This window comes from Eubalaena glacialis, unplaced genomic scaffold, assembly GCF_028564815.1.
Source record: "Eubalaena glacialis isolate mEubGla1 unplaced genomic scaffold, mEubGla1.1.hap2.+ XY scaffold_248_1, whole genome shotgun sequence".
NCBI lineage: Eukaryota > Metazoa > Chordata > Mammalia > Artiodactyla > Balaenidae > Eubalaena > Eubalaena glacialis.
In genome coordinates, this window is record NW_026871260.1 from 220,328 (window position 1) to 239,042 (window position 18,715).

Here is an 18,715-nt window from a genome sequence, read left to right on the forward strand (position 1 = left end):
TCTTAACGTCTACGGCCATACCACCCTGAACGCGCCCGAACTCGTCTGATCTCGGAAGCTAAGCAGGGTCGGGCCTGGTTAGTACTTGGATGGGAGACCGCCTGGGAATACCGGGTGCTGTAGGCTTCTTGCCTCCCGCTCCGCCTTCTCCTTTAGTCGCCCGCCGCCTCCGCCCCCGCCCCCGCCCCCGCCGGGCAGCGCTGCAGGCCCCACCTCCTCCGGCCCCTCCCACCACAGCGCGCCAGAGGGGGCGCTCCGCGCCGGCCTGGCCGGCCAGGCGGCCAGAAGGCGGCCCTGGAAGGCAGCCGCCACCCCAGCCGCTCCCGTGGTGGCTGGCCCGGACCCAGACTCCGCCGCAGGCCGGGGTGCCGTCCGTGCGGCCCACGAAGCCCTCGACCTGCACTTGGCCGCCCCCACCGGAGCCCAGCCGCGCCGCAGCCCCCTGTCTGCCCGTGTGTCTCTCCACAGCTCCCTCCGGAAAAAGCCCACCCTTTGCCACTTCGCCACGGCCGAGAGTGGGAGCGGGGTCGTGGACTGGGACCGGTTCGCTGGGCTGGCTAGACACCAGGCGCCAGGAACTTTGCTCGGCAGTTGGCGTGGGGGCAAGGGTGGCGTTGCTGTGTCTAAGGGGCCGTGCCGGCTCAATGGTGGCTCCCAGTGGCTTCGGGCCAACTGCCGTTGGGCAGGCGGGCCGGCCAGGCCGTGGCTGGGCTGCGCCTAGCACTGTGTGGATTGACAGGGTGGGGAATGCACAAGGGACCGAGGGCCACAGGCCCTTAAGCCTCCGGGGCCAAGTCCTGTGAGCGTTGAGCGGCTCTGGGGCGGAGGGCCAAGCGCCTACAGGCCTGGAGGGTCCCGCCTGACCTGAGCTGCGAAGTCGCCCACAACTCCACCACCCCCGGGCCCTCGAGGCCTCCTGTCGCTTGCCTGGGCGGACGGCAGGGCCGCGCCGGAGAGGGTTGGCTGCCGGGCTGGCGGTAAGTCGCCAGCACCAGCGAAGCTAAGCCTCAAGAGGCACACCGTGGCCCCCGCTGCATTCTACGGCCACACCTCCCTGAACGCACCACACCTCGTCTGATCTCGGAAGCTAATCAGGGTCTGGCCTGTTTCGTACCTGGATGGGAGACCACATGGGAATACCGAGTGCTGTAGGCTTTTTTGCCTCCCGCTCCGCCTTGACATTTAGTGGCCCGCGGCCGAGGCCGCCTCCGCCCCCGCTGAGCACCGCTGCAGGCCTCACCTCCTCACGTCCCTCCCAACACAGCGCGCCGGAGGGATCGCTCCCCGCCGAGCTGGCTGGACATGCGGCCAGAATGCGGCCCTGGAAGGCAGCCGCCACCCCAGCCGCTCCCGTGGTGGCTGGCCCGGACCCAGACTCCGCCGCAGGCCGGGGTGCCGTCCGTGCGGCCCGCGAGGCCCTCGACCTGCACTTGGCCGCCCCCACCGGAGCCCAGCCGCGCCGCAGCCCCCTGTCTGCCCGTGTGTCTCTCCACAGCTCCCTCCGGAAAAAGCCCCCCCCTCCGCCGTTTCGCCACGGCCGGGGGCGGGAGCGGGGGCGGGGGCCGGGGCCGCTTCTCCGGGCCTGCCGGCCACCAGGGCCGGGGTCCTGTGCTCGGCGGGCGGCGTGGGGGCAAGGGGGGGCCTTGCTGGGGCTAAGGGGCCGTGCCCACTCCATGGTGGCTCCCAGTGGCTTCGGGCCAGCTGCTGCCCGGCCGGAGGGCCGGCCCGGCCGTGGCCGGGCTGCGCCTAACTCCGCGTGGGCGGGCAGGGGGGGATGCCCAAGGGACCGCGGCCGCCGGGCCCTGAAGCCTCCGGGGCCGCGTCCCTGTGAGCGTCGAGCGGGATCTGCGGCGGGGCGCCAAGCGCCGACGGGCCTGGAGCGTCCCGCCCGCCCTGGGCTGCGAGGTGGCCCACCACTCCGCCACCCCCGGGTCCCCGAGGCCTCCTGTCGCCTGCCTGGGCGGGCGGCAGGGCCCTGCCGGAGAGGGCTGGCCGCCGGCATGGCGGTAAGGCGCAGGCGCCAGCGAAGCTGGGCCTCAAGAGGCACCGCGCGGGCCCCTCCTGCGTCTACGGCCATACCACCCTGAACGCGCCCGATCTCGTCTGATCTCGGAAGCTAAGCAGGGTCGGGCCTGGTTAGTACTTGGATGGGAGACCGCCTGGGAATACCGGGTGCTGTAGGCTTTTTGCCTCCCGCTCCGCCTTCTCCTTTAGTCGCCCGCCGCCTCCGCCCCCGCCCCCGCCCCCGCCCCCGCCGGGCACCGCTGCAGGCCCCACCTCCTCCGGCCCCTCCCACCACAGCGCGCCAGAGGGGGCGCTCTCCGCCTGCCTGGCCGGCCAGGCGGCCAGAAGGCGGCCCTGGAAGGCAGCCGCATCCCAGCCGCTCCCGGGGTGGCTGGCCTGAACCCAGACTCCGCCTCAGGCCCGGGTGCCGGCCGTGCGGCCCGCGAGCCCCTTGACCTGCACCTGGCCGCCCCCACTAGCGCCCAGCCCCGGCGCAGCCACCTATCTGCCGGTGTGTCTCTCCACAGCTCCCTCCGGAAAAAGCCTCCGGGGCCACGTCCCTGTGAGCGACGTGCGGGATCTGGGGCGGGGCGCCAAGCGCCGAACGGTTTGGTGGGTCCCGCCCGCCCTGGGCTGGGAGGTCGCCGAACCCTCCGCCACCCCCCTGGTACCCGAGGCCGCCGTTGCCCTGCCTGGGCGGGCGGCGGGGCCCTGCCGGGGCGGGCTGGCCGCCGGGCTGGCGGGGAGGCGCAAGCGCCAGCGAAGCTGGGCCTCAAGAGGCACTCCGCGGGCCCCTCTTAACGTCTACGGCCATACCACCCTGAACGCGCCGGAACTCGTCTGATCTCGGAAGCTAAGCAGGGTCGGGCCTGGTTAGTACTTGGATGGGAGACCGCCTGGGAATACCGGGTGCTGTAGGCTTCTTGCCTCCCGCTCCGCCTTCTCCTTTAGTCGCCCGCCGCCTCCGCCCCCGCCCCCGCCCCCGCCGGGCAGCGCTGCAGGCCCCACCTCCTCCGGCCCCTCCCACCACAGCGCGCCAGAGGGGGCGCTCCGCGCCGGCCTGGCCGGCCAGGCGGCCAGAAGGCGGCCCTGGAAGGCAGCCGCCACCCCAGCCGCTCCCGTGGTGGCTGGCCCGGACCCAGACTCCGCCGCAGGCCGGGGTGCCGTCCGTGCGGCCCACGAAGCCCTCGACCTGCACTTGGCCGCCCCCACCGGAGCCCAGCCGCGCCGCAGCCCCCTGTCTGCCCGTGTGTCTCTCCACAGCTCCCTCCGGAAAAAGCCCACCCTTTGCCACTTCGCCACGGCCGAGAGTGGGAGTGGGGTCGTGGACTGGGACCGGTTCGCTGGGCTGGCTAGACACCAGGCGCCAGGAACTTTGCTCGGCAGTTGGCGTGGGGGCAAGGGTGGCGTTGCTGTGTCTAAGGGGCCGTGCCGGCTCAATGGTGGCTCCCAGTGGCTTCGGGCCAACTGCCGTTGGGCAGGCGGGCCGGCCAGGCCGTGGCTGGGCTGCGCCTAGCACTGTGTGGATTGACAGGGTGGGGAATGCACAAGGGACCGAGGGCCACAGGCCCTTAAGCCTCCGGGGCCAAGTCCTGTGAGCGTTGAGCGGCTCTGGGGCGGAGGGCCAAGCGCCTACAGGCCTGGAGGGTCCCGCCTGACCTGAGCTGCGAAGTCGCCCACAACTCCACCACCCCCGGGCCCTCGAGGCCTCCTGTCGCTTGCCTGGGCGGACGGCAGGGCCGCGCCGGAGAGGGTTGGCTGCCGGGCTGGCGGTAAGTCGCCAGCACCAGCGAAGCTAAGCCTCAAGAGGCACACCGTGGCCCCCGCTGCATTCTACGGCCACACCTCCCTGAACGCACCACACCTCGTCTGATCTCGGAAGCTAATCAGGGTCTGGCCTGTTTCGTACCTGGATGGGAGACCACATGGGAATACCGAGTGCTGTAGGCTTTTTTGCCTCCCGCTCCGCCTTGACATTTAGTGGCCCGCGGCCGAGGCCGCCTCCGCCCCCGCTGAGCACCGCTGCAGGCCTCACCTCCTCACGTCCCTCCCAACACAGCGCGCCGGAGGGATCGCTCCCCGCCGAGCTGGCTGGACATGCGGCCAGAATGCGGCCCTGGAAGGCAGCCGCCACCCCAGCCGCTCCCGTGGTGGCTGGCCCGGACCCAGACTCCGCCGCAGGCCGGGGTGCCGTCCGTGCGGCCCGCGAGGCCCTCGACCTGCACTTGGCCGCCCCCACCGGAGCCCAGCCGCGCCGCAGCCCCCTGTCTGCCCGTGTGTCTCTCCACAGCTCCCTCCGGAAAAAGCCCCCCCCTCTGCCGTTTCGCCACGGCCGGGGGCGGGAGCGGGGGCGGGGGCCGGGGCCGCTTCTCCGGGCCTGCCGGCCACCAGGGCCGGGGTCCTGTGCTCGGCGGGCGGCGTGGGGGCAAGGGGGGGCCTTGCTGGGGCTAAGGGGCCGTGCCCACTCCATGGTGGCTCCCAGTGGCTTCGGGCCAGCTGCTGCCCGGCCGGAGGGCCGGCCCGGCCGTGGCCGGGCTGCGCCTAACTCCGCGTGGGCGGGCAGGGGGGGATGCCCAAGGGACCGCGGCCGCCGGGCCCTGAAGCCTCCGGGGCCGCGTCCCTGTGAGCGTCGAGCGGGATCTGCGGCGGGGCGCCAAGCGCCGACGGGCCTGGAGCGTCCCGCCCGCCCTGGGCTGCGAGGTGGCCCACCACTCCGCCACCCCCGGGTCCCCGAGGCCTCCTGTCGCCTGCCTGGGCGGGCGGCAGGGCCCTGCCGGAGAGGGCTGGCCGCCGGCATGGCGGTAAGGCGCAGGCGCCAGCGAAGCTGGGCCTCAAGAGGCACCGCGCGGGCCCCTCCTGCGTCTACGGCCATACCACCCTGAACGCGCCCGATCTCGTCTGATCTCGGAAGCTAAGCAGGGTCGGGCCTGGTTAGTACTTGGATGGGAGACCGCCTGGGAATACCGGGTGCTGTAGGCTTTTTGCCTCCCGCTCCGCCTTCTCCTTTAGTCGCCCGCCGCCTCCGCCCCCGCCCCCGCCCCCGCCCCCGCCGGGCACCGCTGCAGGCCCCACCTCCTCCGGCCCCTCCCACCACAGCGCGCCAGAGGGGGCGCTCTCCGCCTGCCTGGCCGGCCAGGCGGCCAGAAGGCGGCCCTGGAAGGCAGCCGCATCCCAGCCGCTCCCGGGGTGGCTGGCCTGAACCCAGACTCCGCCTCAGGCCCGGGTGCCGGCCGTGCGGCCCGCGAGCCCCTTGACCTGCACCTGGCCGCCCCCACTAGCGCCCAGCCCCGGCGCAGCCACCTATCTGCCGGTGTGTCTCTCCACAGCTCCCTCCGGAAAAAGCCCCCCCTCCGCCGTTTCGCCACGGCCGAGTGCGGGAGCGGGGTCGTGGGCCAGGACTCGTTCTCCGAACCGGCCGACCACTAGGCACCGGGAACAGTGCTCGGCAGTTGGCGTGGATGCAAGTGTGGCCTTGCTGGCTGTAATGGGCCATGCCAACACAATGGTGGCTCCCAGTGGATTCGGGGCAACTGCCGTCGGGCAGGAGGGCCGGCCCGGCCACGGCTAGGTTGTGCCTAGCACTGCGTGAGTGGACAGGGTTGGTAATGCCCGAGGGACCTAGGGCCAAGGGACATTAAGCCTCCGGGGCCACGTCCTTGTGAGCATCAAGCGGGACCTGGGGCGGAGCGCCAAGCACCTACGGGCCTGGAGGATCCCGCCTGACCTGAGCTGCGAGGTCGCCCTTGACTATGCAACCCCTGGGTCCCTGAGGCCTCCTGTCGCCAGCCTGGGCGGGCGGCAGGGCCTTGCTGAAGAGGGCTGACCGCCGAGCAGGGAGCAAGTCGCCAGCACCAGCGAAGCAAAGCCTCAAGAGGCACCCCGTGGCCCCGGCTGCCCTCTAAGGCCATACCACCCTGAACGTGCCCCATCTCGTCTGATCGCGGAAGCTAAGCAGGGTCGGGCCTGGTTAGTACTTGGATGGGAGACCGCCTGGGAATACCGGGTGCTGTAGGCTTTTTGCCTCCCGCTCCGCCTTCTCCTTTAGTCGCCCGCCGCCTCCGCCGCCGCCCCCGCCCCCGCCGAGCAGCGCTGCAGGCCCCACCTCCTCCGGCCCCTCCCACCACAGCGCGCCAGAGGGGGCGCTCCGCGCCGGCCTGGCCGGCCAGGCGGCCAGAAGGCGGCCCTGGAAGGCAGCCGCCACCCCAGCCGCTCCCGTGGTGGCTGGCCCGGACCCAGACTCCGCCGCAGGCCGGGGTGCCGTCCGTGCGGCCCACGAAGCCCTCGACCTGCACTTGGCCGCCCCCACCGGAGCCCAGCCGCGCCGCAGCCCCCTGTCTGCCCGTGTGTATCTCCACAGCTCCCTCCGGAAAAAGCCCACCCTCCGCCGTTTCGCCACGGCCGGGGGCGGGAGCGGGGGCGGGGGCTGGGACCGGTTCGCTGGGCTGGCTAGACACCAGGCGCCGGGTCCTGTGCTCGGCGGGTGGCGTGGGGGCAAGGGTGGCCTTGCTGGGGCTAAGGGGCCGTGCCGGCTCAATGGTGGCTCCCAGTGGGTTAAGGGCCGACTGCCGTCGGGCAGGAGGGCCGGCCAGGCCGTGGCTGGGCTGCGCCTAGCACTGTGTGGATTGACAGGGTGGGGAATGCACAAGGGACCGAGGGCCACAGGCCCTTAAGCCTCCGGGGCCAAGTCCTGTGAGCGTTGAGCGGCTCTGGGGCGGAGGGCCAAGCGCCTACAGGCCTGGAGGGTCCCGCCTGACCTGAGCTGCGAAGTCGCCCACAACTCCACCACCCCCGGGCCCTCGAGGCCTCCTGTCGCTTGCCTGGGCGGACGGCAGGGCCGCGCCGGAGAGGGTTGGCTGCCGGGCTGGCGGTGAGTCGCCAGCACCAGCGAAGCTAAGCCTCAAGAGGCACACCGTGGCCCCCGCTGCATTCTACGGCCACACCTCCCTGAACGCACCACACCTCGTCTGATCTCGGAAGCTAATCAGGGTCTGGCCTGTTTCGTACCTGGATGGGAGACCACATGGGAATACCGAGTGCTGTAGGCTTTTTTGCCTCCCGCTCCGCCTTGACATTTAGTGGCCCGCGGCCGAGGCCGCCTCCGCCCCCGCTGAGCACCGCTGCAGGCCTCACCTCCTCACGTCCCTCCCAACACAGCGCGCCGGAGGGATCGCTCCCCGCCGAGCTGGCTGGACATGCGGCCAGAATGCGGCCCTGGAAGGCAGCCGCCACCCCAGCCGCTCCCGTGGTGGCTGGCCCGGACCCAGACTCCGCCGCAGGCCGGGGTGCCGTCCGTGCGGCCCGCGAGGCCCTCGACCTGCACTTGGCCGCCCCCACCGGAGCCCAGCCGCGCCGCAGCCCCCTGTCTGCCCGTGTGTCTCTCCACAGCTCCCTCCGGAAAAAGCCCCCCCCTCCGCCGTTTCGCCACGGCCGGGGGCGGGAGCGGGGGCGGGGGCCGGGGCCGCTTCTCCGGGCCTGCCGGCCACCAGGGCCGGGGTCCTGTGCTCGGCGGGCGGCGTGGGGGCAAGGGGGGGCCTTGCTGGGGCTAAGGGGCCGTGCCCACTCCATGGTGGCTCCCAGTGGCTTCGGGCCAGCTGCTGCCCGGCCGGAGGGCCGGCCCGGCCGTGGCCGGGCTGCGCCTAACTCCGCGTGGGCGGGCAGGGGGGGATGCCCAAGGGACCGCGGCCGCCGGGCCCTGAAGCCTCCGGGGCCGCGTCCCTGTGAGCGTCGAGCGGGATCTGCGGCGGGGCGCCAAGCGCCGACGGGCCTGGAGCGTCCCGCCCGCCCTGGGCTGCGAGGTGGCCCACCACTCCGCCACCCCCGGGTCCCCGAGGCCTCCTGTCGCCTGCCTGGGCGGGCGGCAGGGCCCTGCCGGAGAGGGCTGGCCGCCGGCATGGCGGTAAGGCGCAGGCGCCAGCGAAGCTGGGCCTCAAGAGGCACCGCGCGGGCCCCTCCTGCGTCTACGGCCATACCACCCTGAACGCGCCCGATCTCGTCTGATCTCGGAAGCTAAGCAGGGTCGGGCCTGGTTAGTACTTGGATGGGAGACCGCCTGGGAATACCGGGTGCTGTAGGCTTTTTGCCTCCCGCTCCGCCTTCTCCTTTAGTCGCCCGCCGCCTCCGCCCCCGCCCCCGCCCCCGCCCCCGCCGGGCACCGCTGCAGGCCCCACCTCCTCCGGCCCCTCCCACCACAGCGCGCCAGAGGGGGCGCTCTCCGCCTGCCTGGCCGGCCAGGCGGCCAGAAGGCGGCCCTGGAAGGCAGCCGCATCCCAGCCGCTCCCGGGGTGGCTGGCCTGAACCCAGACTCCGCCTCAGGCCCGGGTGCCGGCCGTGCGGCCCGCGAGCCCCTTGACCTGCACCTGGCCGCCCCCACTAGCGCCCAGCCCCGGCGCAGCCACCTATCTGCCGGTGTGTCTCTCCACAGCTCCCTCCGGAAAAAGCCCCCCCTCCGCCGTTTCGCCACGGCCGGGGGCGGGAGCGGGGGCGGGGGCCGGGGCCGGTGCTCCGGGCCGGCCGGCCACAAGGCGCCGGGTCCTGTGCTCGGCGGGTGGCGTGGGGGCAAGGGTGGCCTTGCTGGGGCTAAGGGGCCGTGCCGACTCAATGGTGGCTCCCAGTGGGTTAAGGGCCGACTGCCGTCGGGCAGGAGGGCCGGCCCGGGCTGCGGCTGGGCTGCGCCTAGCGCCGCGTGGGCGGGCAGAGGGGAGGCCCAAGGGACCGCGGGCCCCGGGCCCTGAAGCCTCCGGGGCCACGTCCCTGTGAGCGACGTGCGGGATCTGGGGCGGGGCGCCAAGCGCCGAACGGTTTGGTGGGTCCCGCCCGCCCTGGGCTGGGAGGTCGCCGAACCCTCCGCCACTCCCCTGGTACCCGAGGCCGCCGTTGCCCTGCCTGGGCGGGCGGCGGGGCCCTGCCGGGGCGGGCTGGCCGCCGGGCTGGCGGGGAGGCGCAAGCGCCAGCGAAGCTGGGCCTCAAGAGGCACTCCGCGGGCCCCTCTTAACGTCTACGGCCATACCACCCTGAACGCGCCCGAACTCGTCTGATCTCGGAAGCTAAGCAGGGTCGGGCCTGGTTAGTACTTGGATGGGAGACCGCCTGGGAATACCGGGTGCTGTAGGCTTCTTGCCTCCCGCTCCGCCTTCTCCTTTAGTCGCCCGCCGCCTCCGCCCCCGCCCCGCCCCCGCCGGGCAGCGCTGCAGGCCCCACCTCCTCCGGCCCCTCCCACCACAGCGCGCCAGAGGGGGCGCTCCGCGCCGGCCTGGCCGGCCAGGCGGCCAGAAGGCGGCCCTGGAAGGCAGCCGCCACCCCAGCCGCTCCCGTGGTGGCTGGCCCGGACCCAGACTCCGCCGCAGGCCGGGGTGCCGTCCGTGCGGCCCACGAAGCCCTCGACCTGCACTTGGCCGCCCCCACCGGAGCCCAGCCGCGCCGCAGCCCCCTGTCTGCCCGTGTGTCTCTCCACAGCTCCCTCCGGAAAAAGCCCACCCTTTGCCACTTCGCCACGGCCGAGAGTGGGAGCGGGGTCGTGGACTGGGACCGGATCGCTGGGCTGGCTAGACACCAGGCGCCAGGAACTTTGCTCGGCAGTTGGCGTGGGGGCAAGGGTGGCGTTGCTGTGTCTAAGGGGCCGTGCCGGCTCAATGGTGGCTCCCAGTGGCTTCGGGCCAACTGCCGTTGGGCAGGCGGGCCGGCCAGGCCGTGGCTGGGCTGCGCCTAGCACTGTGTGGATTGACAGGGTGGGGAATGCACAAGGGACCGAGGGCCACAGGCCCTTAAGCCTCCGGGGCCAAGTCCTGTGAGCGTTGAGCGGCTCTGGGGCGGAGGGCCAAGCGCCTACAGGCCTGGAGGGTCCCGCCTGACCTGAACTGCGAAGTCGCCCACAACTCCACCACCCCCGGGCCCTCGAGGCCTCCTGTCGCTTGCCTGGGCGGACGGCAGGGCCGCGCCGGAGAGGGTTGGCTGCCGGGCTGGCGGTAAGTCGCCAGCACCAGCGAAGCTAAGCCTCAAGAGGCACACCGTGGCCCCCGCTGCATTCTACGGCCACACCTCCCTGAACGCACCACACCTCGTCTGATCTCGGAAGCTAATCAGGGTCTGGCCTGTTTCGTACCTGGATGGGAGACCACATGGGAATACCGAGTGCTGTAGGCTTTTTTGCCTCCCGCTCCGCCTTGACATTTAGTGGCCCGCGGCCGAGGCCGCCTCCGCCCCCGCTGAGCACCGCTGCAGGCCTCACCTCCTCACGTCCCTCCCAACACAGCGCGCCGGAGGGATCGCTCCCCGCCGAGCTGGCTGGACATGCGGCCAGAATGCGGCCCTGGAAGGCAGCCGCCACCCCAGCCGCTCCCGTGGTGGCTGGCCCGGACCCAGACTCCGCCGCAGGCCGGGGTGCCGTCCGTGCGGCCCGCGAGGCCCTCGACCTGCACTTGGCCGCCCCCACCGGAGCCCAGCCGCGCCGCAGCCCCCTGTCTGCCCGTGTGTCTCTCCACAGCTCCCTCCGGAAAAAGCCCCCCCCTCCGCCGTTTCGCCACGGCCGGGGGCGGGAGCGGGGGCGGGGGCCGGGGCCGCTTCTCCGGGCCTGCCGGCCACCAGGGCCGGGGTCCTGTGCTCGGCGGGCGGCGTGGGGGCAAGGGGGGGCCTTGCTGGGGCTAAGGGGCCGTGCCCACTCCATGGTGGCTCCCAGTGGCTTCGGGCCAGCTGCTGCCCGGCCGGAGGGCCGGCCCGGCCGTGGCCGGGCTGCGCCTAACTCCGCGTGGGCGGGCAGGGGGGGATGCCCAAGGGACCGCGGCCGCCGGGCCCTGAAGCCTCCGGGGCCGCGTCCCTGTGAGCGTCGAGCGGGATCTGCGGCGGGGCGCCAAGCGCCGACGGGCCTGGAGCGTCCCGCCCGCCCTGGGCTGCGAGGTGGCCCACCACTCCGCCACCCCCGGGTCCCCGAGGCCTCCTGTCGCCTGCCTGGGCGGGCGGCAGGGCCCTGCCGGAGAGGGCTGGCCGCCGGCATGGCGGTAAGGCGCAGGCGCCAGCGAAGCTGGGCCTCAAGAGGCACCGCGCGGGCCCCTCCTGCGTCTACGGCCATACCACCCTGAACGCGCCCGATCTCGTCTGATCTCGGAAGCTAAGCAGGGTCGGGCCTGGTTAGTACTTGGATGGGAGACCGCCTGGGAATACCGGGTGCTGTAGGCTTTTTGCCTCCCGCTCCGCCTTCTCCTTTAGTCGCCCGCCGCCTCCGCCCCCGCCCCCGCCCCCGCCCCCGCCGGGCACCGCTGCAGGCCCCACCTCCTCCGGCCCCTCCCACCACAGCGCGCCAGAGGGGGCGCTCTCCGCCTGCCTGGCCGGCCAGGCGGCCAGAAGGCGGCCCTGGAAGGCAGCCGCATCCCAGCCGCTCCCGGGGTGGCTGGCCTGAACCCAGACTCCGCCTCAGGCCCGGGTGCCGGCCGTGCGGCCCGCGAGCCCCTTGACCTGCACCTGGCCGCCCCCACTAGCGCCCAGCCCCGGCGCAGCCACCTATCTGCCGGTGTGTCTCTCCACAGCTCCCTCCGGAAAAAGCCCCCCCTCCGCCGTTTCGCCACGGCCGGGGGCGGGAGCGGGGGCGGGGGCCGGGGCCGGTGCTCCGGGCCGGCCGGCCACAAGGCGCCGGGTCCTGTGCTCGGCGGGTGGCGTGGGGGCAAGGGTGGCCTTGCTGGGGCTAAGGGGCCGTGCCGACTCAATGGTGGCTCCCAGTGGGTTAAGGGCCGACTGCCGTCGGGCAGGAGGGCCGGCCCGGGCTGCGGCTGGGCTGCGCCTAGCGCCGCGTGGGCGGGCAGAGGGGAGGCCCAAGGGACCGCGGGCCCCGGGCCCTGAAGCCTCCGGGGCCACGTCCCTGTGAGCGACGTGCGGGATCTGGGGCGGGGCGCCAAGCGCCGAACGGTTTGGTGGGTCCCGCCCGCCCTGGGCTGGGAGGTCGCCGAACCCTCCGCCACCCCCCTGGTACCCGAGGCCGCCGTTGCCCTGCCTGGGCGGGCGGCGGGGCCCTGCCGGGGCGGGCTGGCCGCTGGGCTGGCGGGGAGGCGCAAGCGCCAGCGAAGCTGGGCCTCAAGAGGCACTCCGCGGGCCCCTCTTAACGTCTACGGCCATACCACCCTGAACGCGCCGGAACTCGTCTGATCTCGGAAGCTAAGCAGGGTCGGGCCTGGTTAGTACTTGGATGGGAGACCGCCTGGGAATACCGGGTGCTGTAGGCTTCTTGCCTCCCGCTCCGCCTTCTCCTTTAGTCGCCCGCCGCCTCCGCCCCCGCCCCCGCCCCCGCCGGGCAGCGCTGCAGGCCCCACCTCCTCCGGCCCCTCCCACCACAGCGCGCCAGAGGGGGCGCTCCGCGCCGGCCTGGCCGGCCAGGCGGCCAGAAGGCGGCCCTGGAAGGCAGCCGCCACCCCAGCCGCTCCCGTGGTGGCTGGCCCGGACCCAGACTCCGCCGCAGGCCGGGGTGCCGTCCGTGCGGCCCACGAAGCCCTCGACCTGCACTTGGCCGCCCCCACCGGAGCCCAGCCGCGCCGCAGCCCCCTGTCTGCCCGTGTGTCTCTCCACAGCTCCCTCCGGAAAAAGCCCACCCTTTGCCACTTCGCCACGGCCGAGAGTGGGAGCGGGGTCGTGGGCTGGGACCGGTTCGCTGGGCTGGCTAGACACCAGGCGCCGGGAACTTTGCTCGGCAGTTGGCGTGGGGGCAAGGGTGGCGTTGCTGTGTCTAAGGGGCCGTGCCGGCTCAATGGTGGCTCCCAGTGGCTTCGGGCCAACTGCCGTTGGGCAGGCGGGCCGGCCAGGCCGTGGCTGGGCTGCGCCTAGCACTGTGTGGATTGACAGGGTGGGGAATGCACAAGGGACCGAGGGCCACAGGCCCTTAAGCCTCCGGGGCCAAGTCCTGTGAGCGTTGAGCGGCTCTGGGGCGGAGGGCCAAGCGCCTACAGGCCTGGAGGGTCCCGCCTGACCTGAGCTGCGAAGTCGCCCACAACTCCACCACCCCCGGGCCCTCGAGGCCTCCTGTCGCTTGCCTGGGCGGACGGCAGGGCCGCGCCGGAGAGGGTTGGCTGCCGGGCTGGCGGTAAGTCGCCAGCACCAGCGAAGCTAAGCCTCAAGAGGCACACCGTGGCCCCCGCTGCATTCTACGGCCACACCTCCCTGAACGCACCACACCTCGTCTGATCTCGGAAGCTAATCAGGGTCTGGCCTGTTTCGTACCTGGATGGGAGACCACATGGGAATACCGAGTGCTGTAGGCTTTTTTGCCTCCCGCTCCGCCTTGACATTTAGTGGCCCGCGGCCGAGGCCGCCTCCGCCCCCGCTGAGCACCGCTGCAGGCCTCACCTCCTCACGTCCCTCCCAACACAGCGCGCCGGAGGGATCGCTCCCCGCCGAGCTGGCTGGACATGCGGCCAGAATGCGGCCCTGGAAGGCAGCCGCCACCCCAGCCGCTCCCGTGGTGGCTGGCCCGGACCCAGACTCCGCCGCAGGCCGGGGTGCCGTCCGTGCGGCCCGCGAGGCCCTCGACCTGCACTTGGCCGCCCCCACCGGAGCCCAGCCGCGCCGCAGCCCCCTGTCTGCCCGTGTGTCTCTCCACAGCTCCCTCCGGAAAAAGCCCCCCCTCCGCCGTTTCGCCACGGCCGGGGGCGGGAGCGGGGGCGGGGGCCGGGGCCGCTTCTCCGGGCCTGCCGGCCACCAGGGCCGGGGTCCTGTGCTCGGCGGGCGGCGTGGGGGCAAGGGGGGGCCTTGCTGGGGCTAAGGGGCCGTGCCCACTCCATGGTGGCTCCCAGTGGCTTCGGGCCAGCTGCTGCCCGGCCGGAGGGCCGGCCCGGCCGTGGCCGGGCTGCGCCTAACTCCGCGTGGGCGGGCAGGGGGGGATGCCCAAGGGACCGCGGCCGCCGGGCCCTGAAGCCTCCGGGGCCGCGTCCCTGTGAGCGTCGAGCGGGATCTGCGGCGGGGCGCCAAGCGCCGACGGGCCTGGAGCGTCCCGCCCGCCCTGGGCTGCGAGGTGGCCCACCACTCCGCCACCCCCGGGTCCCCGAGGCCTCCTGTCGCCTGCCTGGGCGGGCGGCAGGGCCCTGCCGGAGAGGGCTGGCCGCCGGCATGGCGGTAAGGCGCAGGCGCCAGCGAAGCTGGGCCTCAAGAGGCACCGCGCGGGCCCCTCCTGCGTCTACGGCCATACCACCCTGAACGCGCCCGATCTCGTCTGATCTCGGAAGCTAAGCAGGGTCGGGCCTGGTTAGTACTTGGATGGGAGACCGCCTGGGAATACCGGGTGCTGTAGGCTTTTTGCCTCCCGCTCCGCCTTCTCCTTTAGTCGCCCGCCGCCTCCGCACCCGCCCCCGCCCCCGCCCCCGCCGGGCACCGCTGCAGGCCCCACCTCCTCCGGCCCCTCCCACCACAGCGCGCCAGAGGGGGCGCTCTCCGCCTGCCTGGCCGGCCAGGCGGCCAGAAGGCGGCCCTGGAAGGCAGCCGCATCCCAGCCGCTCCCGGGGTGGCTGGCCTGAACCCAGACTCCGCCTCAGGCCCGGGTGCCGGCCGTGCGGCCCGCGAGCCCCTTGACCTGCACCTGGCCGCCCCCACTAGCGCCCAGCCCCGGCGCAGCCACCTATCTGCCGGTGTGTCTCTCCACAGCTCCCTCCGGAAAAAGCCCCCCCTCCGCCGTTTCGCCACGGCCGGGGGCGGGAGCGGGGGCGGGGGCCGGGGCCGGTGCTCCGGGCCGGCCGGCCACAAGGCGCCGGGTCCTGTGCTCGGCGGGTGGCGTGGGGGCAAGGGTGGCCTTGCTGGGGCTAAGGGGCCGTGCCGACTCAATGGTGGCTCCCAGTGGGTTAAGGGCCGACTGCCGTCGGGCAGGAGGGCCGGCCCGGGCTGCGGCTGGGCTGCGCCTAGCGCCGCGTGGGCGGGCAGAGGGGAGGCCCAAGGGACCGCGGGCCCCGGGCCCTGAAGCCTCCGGGGCCACGTCCCTGTGAGCGACGTGCGGGATCTGGGGCGGGGCGCCAAGCGCCGAACGGTTTGGTGGGTCCCGCCCGCCCTGGGCTGGGAGGTCGCCGAACCCTCCGCCACCCCCCTGGTACCCGAGGCCGCCGTTGCCCTGCCTGGGCGGGCGGCGGGGCCCTGCCGGGGCGGGCTGGCCGCTGGGCTGGCGGGGAGGCGCAAGCGCCAGCGAAGCTGGGCCTCAAGAGGCACTCCGCGGGCCCCTCTTAACGTCTACGGCCATACCACCCTGAACGCGCCGGAACTCGTCTGATCTCGGAAGCTAAGCAGGGTCGGGCCTGGTTAGTACTTGGATGGGAGACCGCCTGGGAATACCGGGTGCTGTAGGCTTCTTGCCTCCCGCTCCGCCTTCTCCTTTAGTCGCCCGCCGCCTCCGCCCCCGCCCCCGCCCCCGCCGGGCAGCGCTGCAGGCCCCACCTCCTCCGGCCCCTCCCACCACAGCGCGCCAGAGGGGGCGCTCCGCGCCGGCCTGGCCGGCCAGGCGGCCAGAAGGCGGCCCTGGAAGGCAGCCGCCACCCCAGCCGCTCCCGTGGTGGCTGGCCCGGACCCAGACTCCGCCGCAGGCCGGGGTGCCGTCCGTGCGGCCCACGAAGCCCTCGACCTGCACTTGGCCGCCCCCACCGGAGCCCAGCCGCGCCGCAGCCCCCTGTCTGCCCGTGTGTCTCTCCACAGCTCCCTCCGGAAAAAGCCCACCCTTTGCCACTTCGCCACGGCCGAGAGTGGGAGCGGGGTCGTGGGCTGGGACCGGTTCGCTGGGCTGGCTAGACACCAGGCGCCGGGAACTTTGCTCGGCAGTTGGCGTGGGGGCAAGGGTGGCGTTGCTGTGTCTAAGGGGCCGTGCCGGCTCAATGGTGGCTCCCAGTGGCTTCGGGCCAACTGCCGTTGGGCAGGCGGGCCGGCCAGGCCGTGGCTGGGCTGCGCCTAGCACTGTGTGGATTGACAGGGTGGGGAATGCACAAGGGACCGAGGGCCACAGGCCCTTAAGCCTCCGGGGCCAAGTCCTGTGAGCGTTGAGCGGCTCTGGGGCGGAGGGCCAAGCGCCTACAGGCCTGGAGGGTCCCGCCTGACCTGAGCTGCGAAGTCGCCCACAACTCCACCACCCCCGGGCCCTCGAGGCCTCCTGTCGCTTGCCTGGGCGGACGGCAGGGCCGCGCCGGAGAGGGTTGGCTGCCGGGCTGGCGGTAAGTCGCCAGCACCAGCGAAGCTAAGCCTCAAGAGGCACACCGTGGCCCCCGCTGCATTCTACGGCCACACCTCCCTGAACGCACCACACCTCGTCTGATCTCGGAAGCTAATCAGGGTCTGGCCTGTTTCGTACCTGGATGGGAGACCACATGGGAATACCGAGTGCTGTAGGCTTTTTTGCCTCCCGCTCCGCCTTGACATTTAGTGGCCCGCGGCCGAGGCCGCCTCCGCCCCCGCTGAGCACCGCTGCAGGCCTCACCTCCTCACGTCCCTCCCAACACAGCGCGCCGGAGGGATCGCTCCCCGCCGAGCTGGCTGGACATGCGGCCAGAATGCGGCCCTGGAAGGCAGCCGCCACCCCAGCCGCTCCCGTGGTGGCTGGCCCGGACCCAGACTCCGCCGCAGGCCGGGGTGCCGTCCGTGCGGCCCGCGAGGCCCTCGACCTGCACTTGGCCGCCCCCACCGGAGCCCAGCCGCGCCGCAGCCCCCTGTCTGCCCGTGTGTCTCTCCACAGCTCCCTCCGGAAAAAGCCCCCCCTCCGCCGTTTCGCCACGGCCGGGGGCGGGAGCGGGGGCGGGGGCCGGGGCCGCTTCTCCGGGCCTGCCGGCCACCAGGGCCGGGGTCCTGTGCTCGGCGGGCGGCGTGGGGGCAAGGGGGGGCCTTGCTGGGGCTAAGGGGCCGTGCCCACTCCATGGTGGCTCCCAGTGGCTTCGGGCCAGCTGCTGCCCGGCCGGAGGGCCGGCCCGGCCGTGGCCGGGCTGCGCCTAACTCCGCGTGGGCGGGCAGGGGGGGATGCCCAAGGGACCGCGGCCGCCGGGCCCTGAAGCCTCCGGGGCCGCGTCCCTGTGAGCGTCGAGCGGGATCTGCGGCGGGGCGCCAAGCGCCGACGGGCCTGGAGCGTCCCGCCCGCCCTGGGCTGCGAGGTGGCCCACCACTCCGCCACCCCCGGGTCCCCGAGGCCTCCTGTCGCCTGCCTGGGCGGGCGGCAGGGCCCTGCCGGAGAGGGCTGGCCGCCGGCATGGCGGTAAGGCGCAGGCGCCAGCGAAGCTGGGCCTCAAGAGGCACCGCGCGGGCCCCTCCTGCGTCTACGGCCATACCACCCTGAACGCGCCCGATCTCGTCTGATCTCGGAAGCTAAGCAGGGTCGGGCCTGGTTAGTACTTGGATGGGAGACCGCCTGGGAATACCGGGTGCTGTAGGCTTTTTGCCTCCCGCTCCGCCTTCTCCTTTAGTCGCCCGCCGCCTCCGCACCCGCCCCCGCCCCCGCCCCCGCCGGGCACCGCTGCAGGCCCCACCTCCTCCGGCCCCTCCCACCACAGCGCGCCAGAGGGGGCGCTCTCCGCCTGCCTGGCCGGCCAGGCGGCCAGAAGGCGGCCCTGGAAGGCAGCCGCATCCCAGCCGCTCCCGGGGTGGCTGGCCTGAACCCAGACTCCGCCTCAGGCCCGGGTGCCGGCCGTGCGGCCCGCGAGCCCCTTGACCTGCACCTGGCCGCCCCCACTAGCGCCCAGCCCCGGCGCAGCCACCTATCTGCCGGTGTGTCTCTCCACAGCTCCCTCCGGAAAAAGCCCCCCCTCCGCCGTTTCGCCACGGCCGGGGGCGGGAGCGGGGGCGGGGGCCGGGGCCGGTGCTCCGGGCCGGCCGGCCACAAGGCGCCGGGTCCTGTGCTCGGCGGGTGGCGTGGGGGCAAGGGTGGCCTTGCTGGGGCTAAGGGGCCGTGCCGACTCAATGGTGGCTCCCAGTGGGTTAAGGGCCGACTGCCGTCGGGCAGGAGGGCCGGCCCGGGCTGCGGCTGGGCTGCGCCTAGCGCCGCGTGGGCGGGCAGAGGGGAGGCCCAAGGGACCGCGGGCCCCGGGCCCTGAAGCCTCCGGGGCCACGTCCCTGTGAGCGACGTGCGGGATCTGGGGCGGGGCGCCAAGCGCCGAACGGTTTGGTGGGTCCCGCCCGCCCTGGGCTGGGAGGTCGCCGAACCCTCCGCCACCCCCCTGGTACCCGAGGCCGCCGTTGCCCTGCCTGGGCGGGCGGCGGGGCCCTGCCGGGGCGGGCTGGCCGCTGGGCTGGCGGGGAGGCGCAAGCGCCAGCGAAGCTGGGCCTCAAGAGGCACTCCGCGGGCCCCTCTTAACGTCTACGGCCATACCACCCTGAACGCGCCGGAACTCGTCTGATCTCGGAAGCTAAGCAGGGTCGGGCCTGGTTAGTACTTGGATGGGAGACCGCCTGGGAATACCGGGTGCTGTAGGCTTCTTGCCTCCCGCTCCGCCTTCTCCTTTAGTCGCCCGCCGCCTCCGCCCCCGCCCCCGCCCCCGCCGGGCAGCGCTGCAGGCCCCACCTCCTCCGGCCCCTCCCACCACAGCGCGCCAGAGGGGGCGCTCCGCGCCGGCCTGGCCGGCCAGGCGGCCAGAAGGCGGCCCTGGAAGGCAGCCGCCACCCCAGCCGCTCCCGTGGTGGCTGGCCCGGACCCAGACTCCGCCGCAGGCCGGGGTGCCGTCCGTGCGGCCCACGAAGCCCTCGACCTGCACTTGGCCGCCCCCACCGGAGCCCAGCCGCGCCGCAGCCCCCT

At 73.8% G+C, this 18,715-nt stretch overlaps 12 non-coding genes and 7 pseudogenes across 12 annotated transcripts; all 19 read left to right on the forward strand.

The window, feature by feature from the left end:
- The first annotated feature begins 7 nt into the window (after positions 1-7).
- Positions 8-126, forward strand: LOC133083086 (5S ribosomal RNA). The gene has a single exon (XR_009699150.1). It is a non-coding gene; the product is annotated as a 5S ribosomal RNA (ribosomal RNA).
- A 910-nt stretch (positions 127-1,036) lies between these two features.
- On the forward strand, positions 1,037-1,155 carry LOC133083253 (5S ribosomal RNA; annotated as a pseudogene).
- A 910-nt stretch (positions 1,156-2,065) lies between these two features.
- On the forward strand, positions 2,066-2,184 carry LOC133083067 (5S ribosomal RNA). The gene has a single exon (XR_009699132.1). It is a non-coding gene; the product is annotated as a 5S ribosomal RNA (ribosomal RNA).
- Positions 2,185-2,806: 622 nt separating this feature from the next.
- LOC133083096 (5S ribosomal RNA) lies at positions 2,807-2,925 on the forward strand. The gene has a single exon (XR_009699160.1). It is a non-coding gene; the product is annotated as a 5S ribosomal RNA (ribosomal RNA).
- A 910-nt stretch (positions 2,926-3,835) lies between these two features.
- LOC133083256 (5S ribosomal RNA) lies at positions 3,836-3,954 on the forward strand (annotated as a pseudogene).
- A 910-nt stretch (positions 3,955-4,864) lies between these two features.
- Positions 4,865-4,983, forward strand: LOC133083068 (5S ribosomal RNA). The gene has a single exon (XR_009699133.1). It is a non-coding gene; the product is annotated as a 5S ribosomal RNA (ribosomal RNA).
- A 917-nt stretch (positions 4,984-5,900) lies between these two features.
- LOC133083173 (5S ribosomal RNA) lies at positions 5,901-6,019 on the forward strand (annotated as a pseudogene).
- A 911-nt stretch (positions 6,020-6,930) lies between these two features.
- Positions 6,931-7,049, forward strand: LOC133083257 (5S ribosomal RNA; annotated as a pseudogene).
- Positions 7,050-7,959: 910 nt separating this feature from the next.
- Positions 7,960-8,078, forward strand: LOC133083070 (5S ribosomal RNA). Its single transcript, XR_009699134.1, has one exon. It is a non-coding gene; the product is annotated as a 5S ribosomal RNA (ribosomal RNA).
- A 918-nt stretch (positions 8,079-8,996) lies between these two features.
- On the forward strand, positions 8,997-9,115 carry LOC133083087 (5S ribosomal RNA). The gene has a single exon (XR_009699151.1). It is a non-coding gene; the product is annotated as a 5S ribosomal RNA (ribosomal RNA).
- Positions 9,116-10,024: 909 nt separating this feature from the next.
- LOC133083258 (5S ribosomal RNA) lies at positions 10,025-10,143 on the forward strand (annotated as a pseudogene).
- Positions 10,144-11,053: 910 nt separating this feature from the next.
- Positions 11,054-11,172, forward strand: LOC133083071 (5S ribosomal RNA). The gene has a single exon (XR_009699135.1). It is a non-coding gene; the product is annotated as a 5S ribosomal RNA (ribosomal RNA).
- A 918-nt stretch (positions 11,173-12,090) lies between these two features.
- On the forward strand, positions 12,091-12,209 carry LOC133083097 (5S ribosomal RNA). Its single transcript, XR_009699161.1, has one exon. It is a non-coding gene; the product is annotated as a 5S ribosomal RNA (ribosomal RNA).
- Positions 12,210-13,119: 910 nt separating this feature from the next.
- LOC133083259 (5S ribosomal RNA) lies at positions 13,120-13,238 on the forward strand (annotated as a pseudogene).
- Positions 13,239-14,147: 909 nt separating this feature from the next.
- Positions 14,148-14,266, forward strand: LOC133083073 (5S ribosomal RNA). Its single transcript, XR_009699137.1, has one exon. It is a non-coding gene; the product is annotated as a 5S ribosomal RNA (ribosomal RNA).
- A 918-nt stretch (positions 14,267-15,184) lies between these two features.
- Positions 15,185-15,303, forward strand: LOC133083098 (5S ribosomal RNA). Its single transcript, XR_009699162.1, has one exon. It is a non-coding gene; the product is annotated as a 5S ribosomal RNA (ribosomal RNA).
- A 910-nt stretch (positions 15,304-16,213) lies between these two features.
- On the forward strand, positions 16,214-16,332 carry LOC133083260 (5S ribosomal RNA; annotated as a pseudogene).
- Positions 16,333-17,241: 909 nt separating this feature from the next.
- On the forward strand, positions 17,242-17,360 carry LOC133083074 (5S ribosomal RNA). The gene has a single exon (XR_009699138.1). It is a non-coding gene; the product is annotated as a 5S ribosomal RNA (ribosomal RNA).
- Positions 17,361-18,278: 918 nt separating this feature from the next.
- LOC133083099 (5S ribosomal RNA) lies at positions 18,279-18,397 on the forward strand. Its single transcript, XR_009699163.1, has one exon. It is a non-coding gene; the product is annotated as a 5S ribosomal RNA (ribosomal RNA).
- The last annotated feature ends 318 nt before the right edge of the window (positions 18,398-18,715 follow it).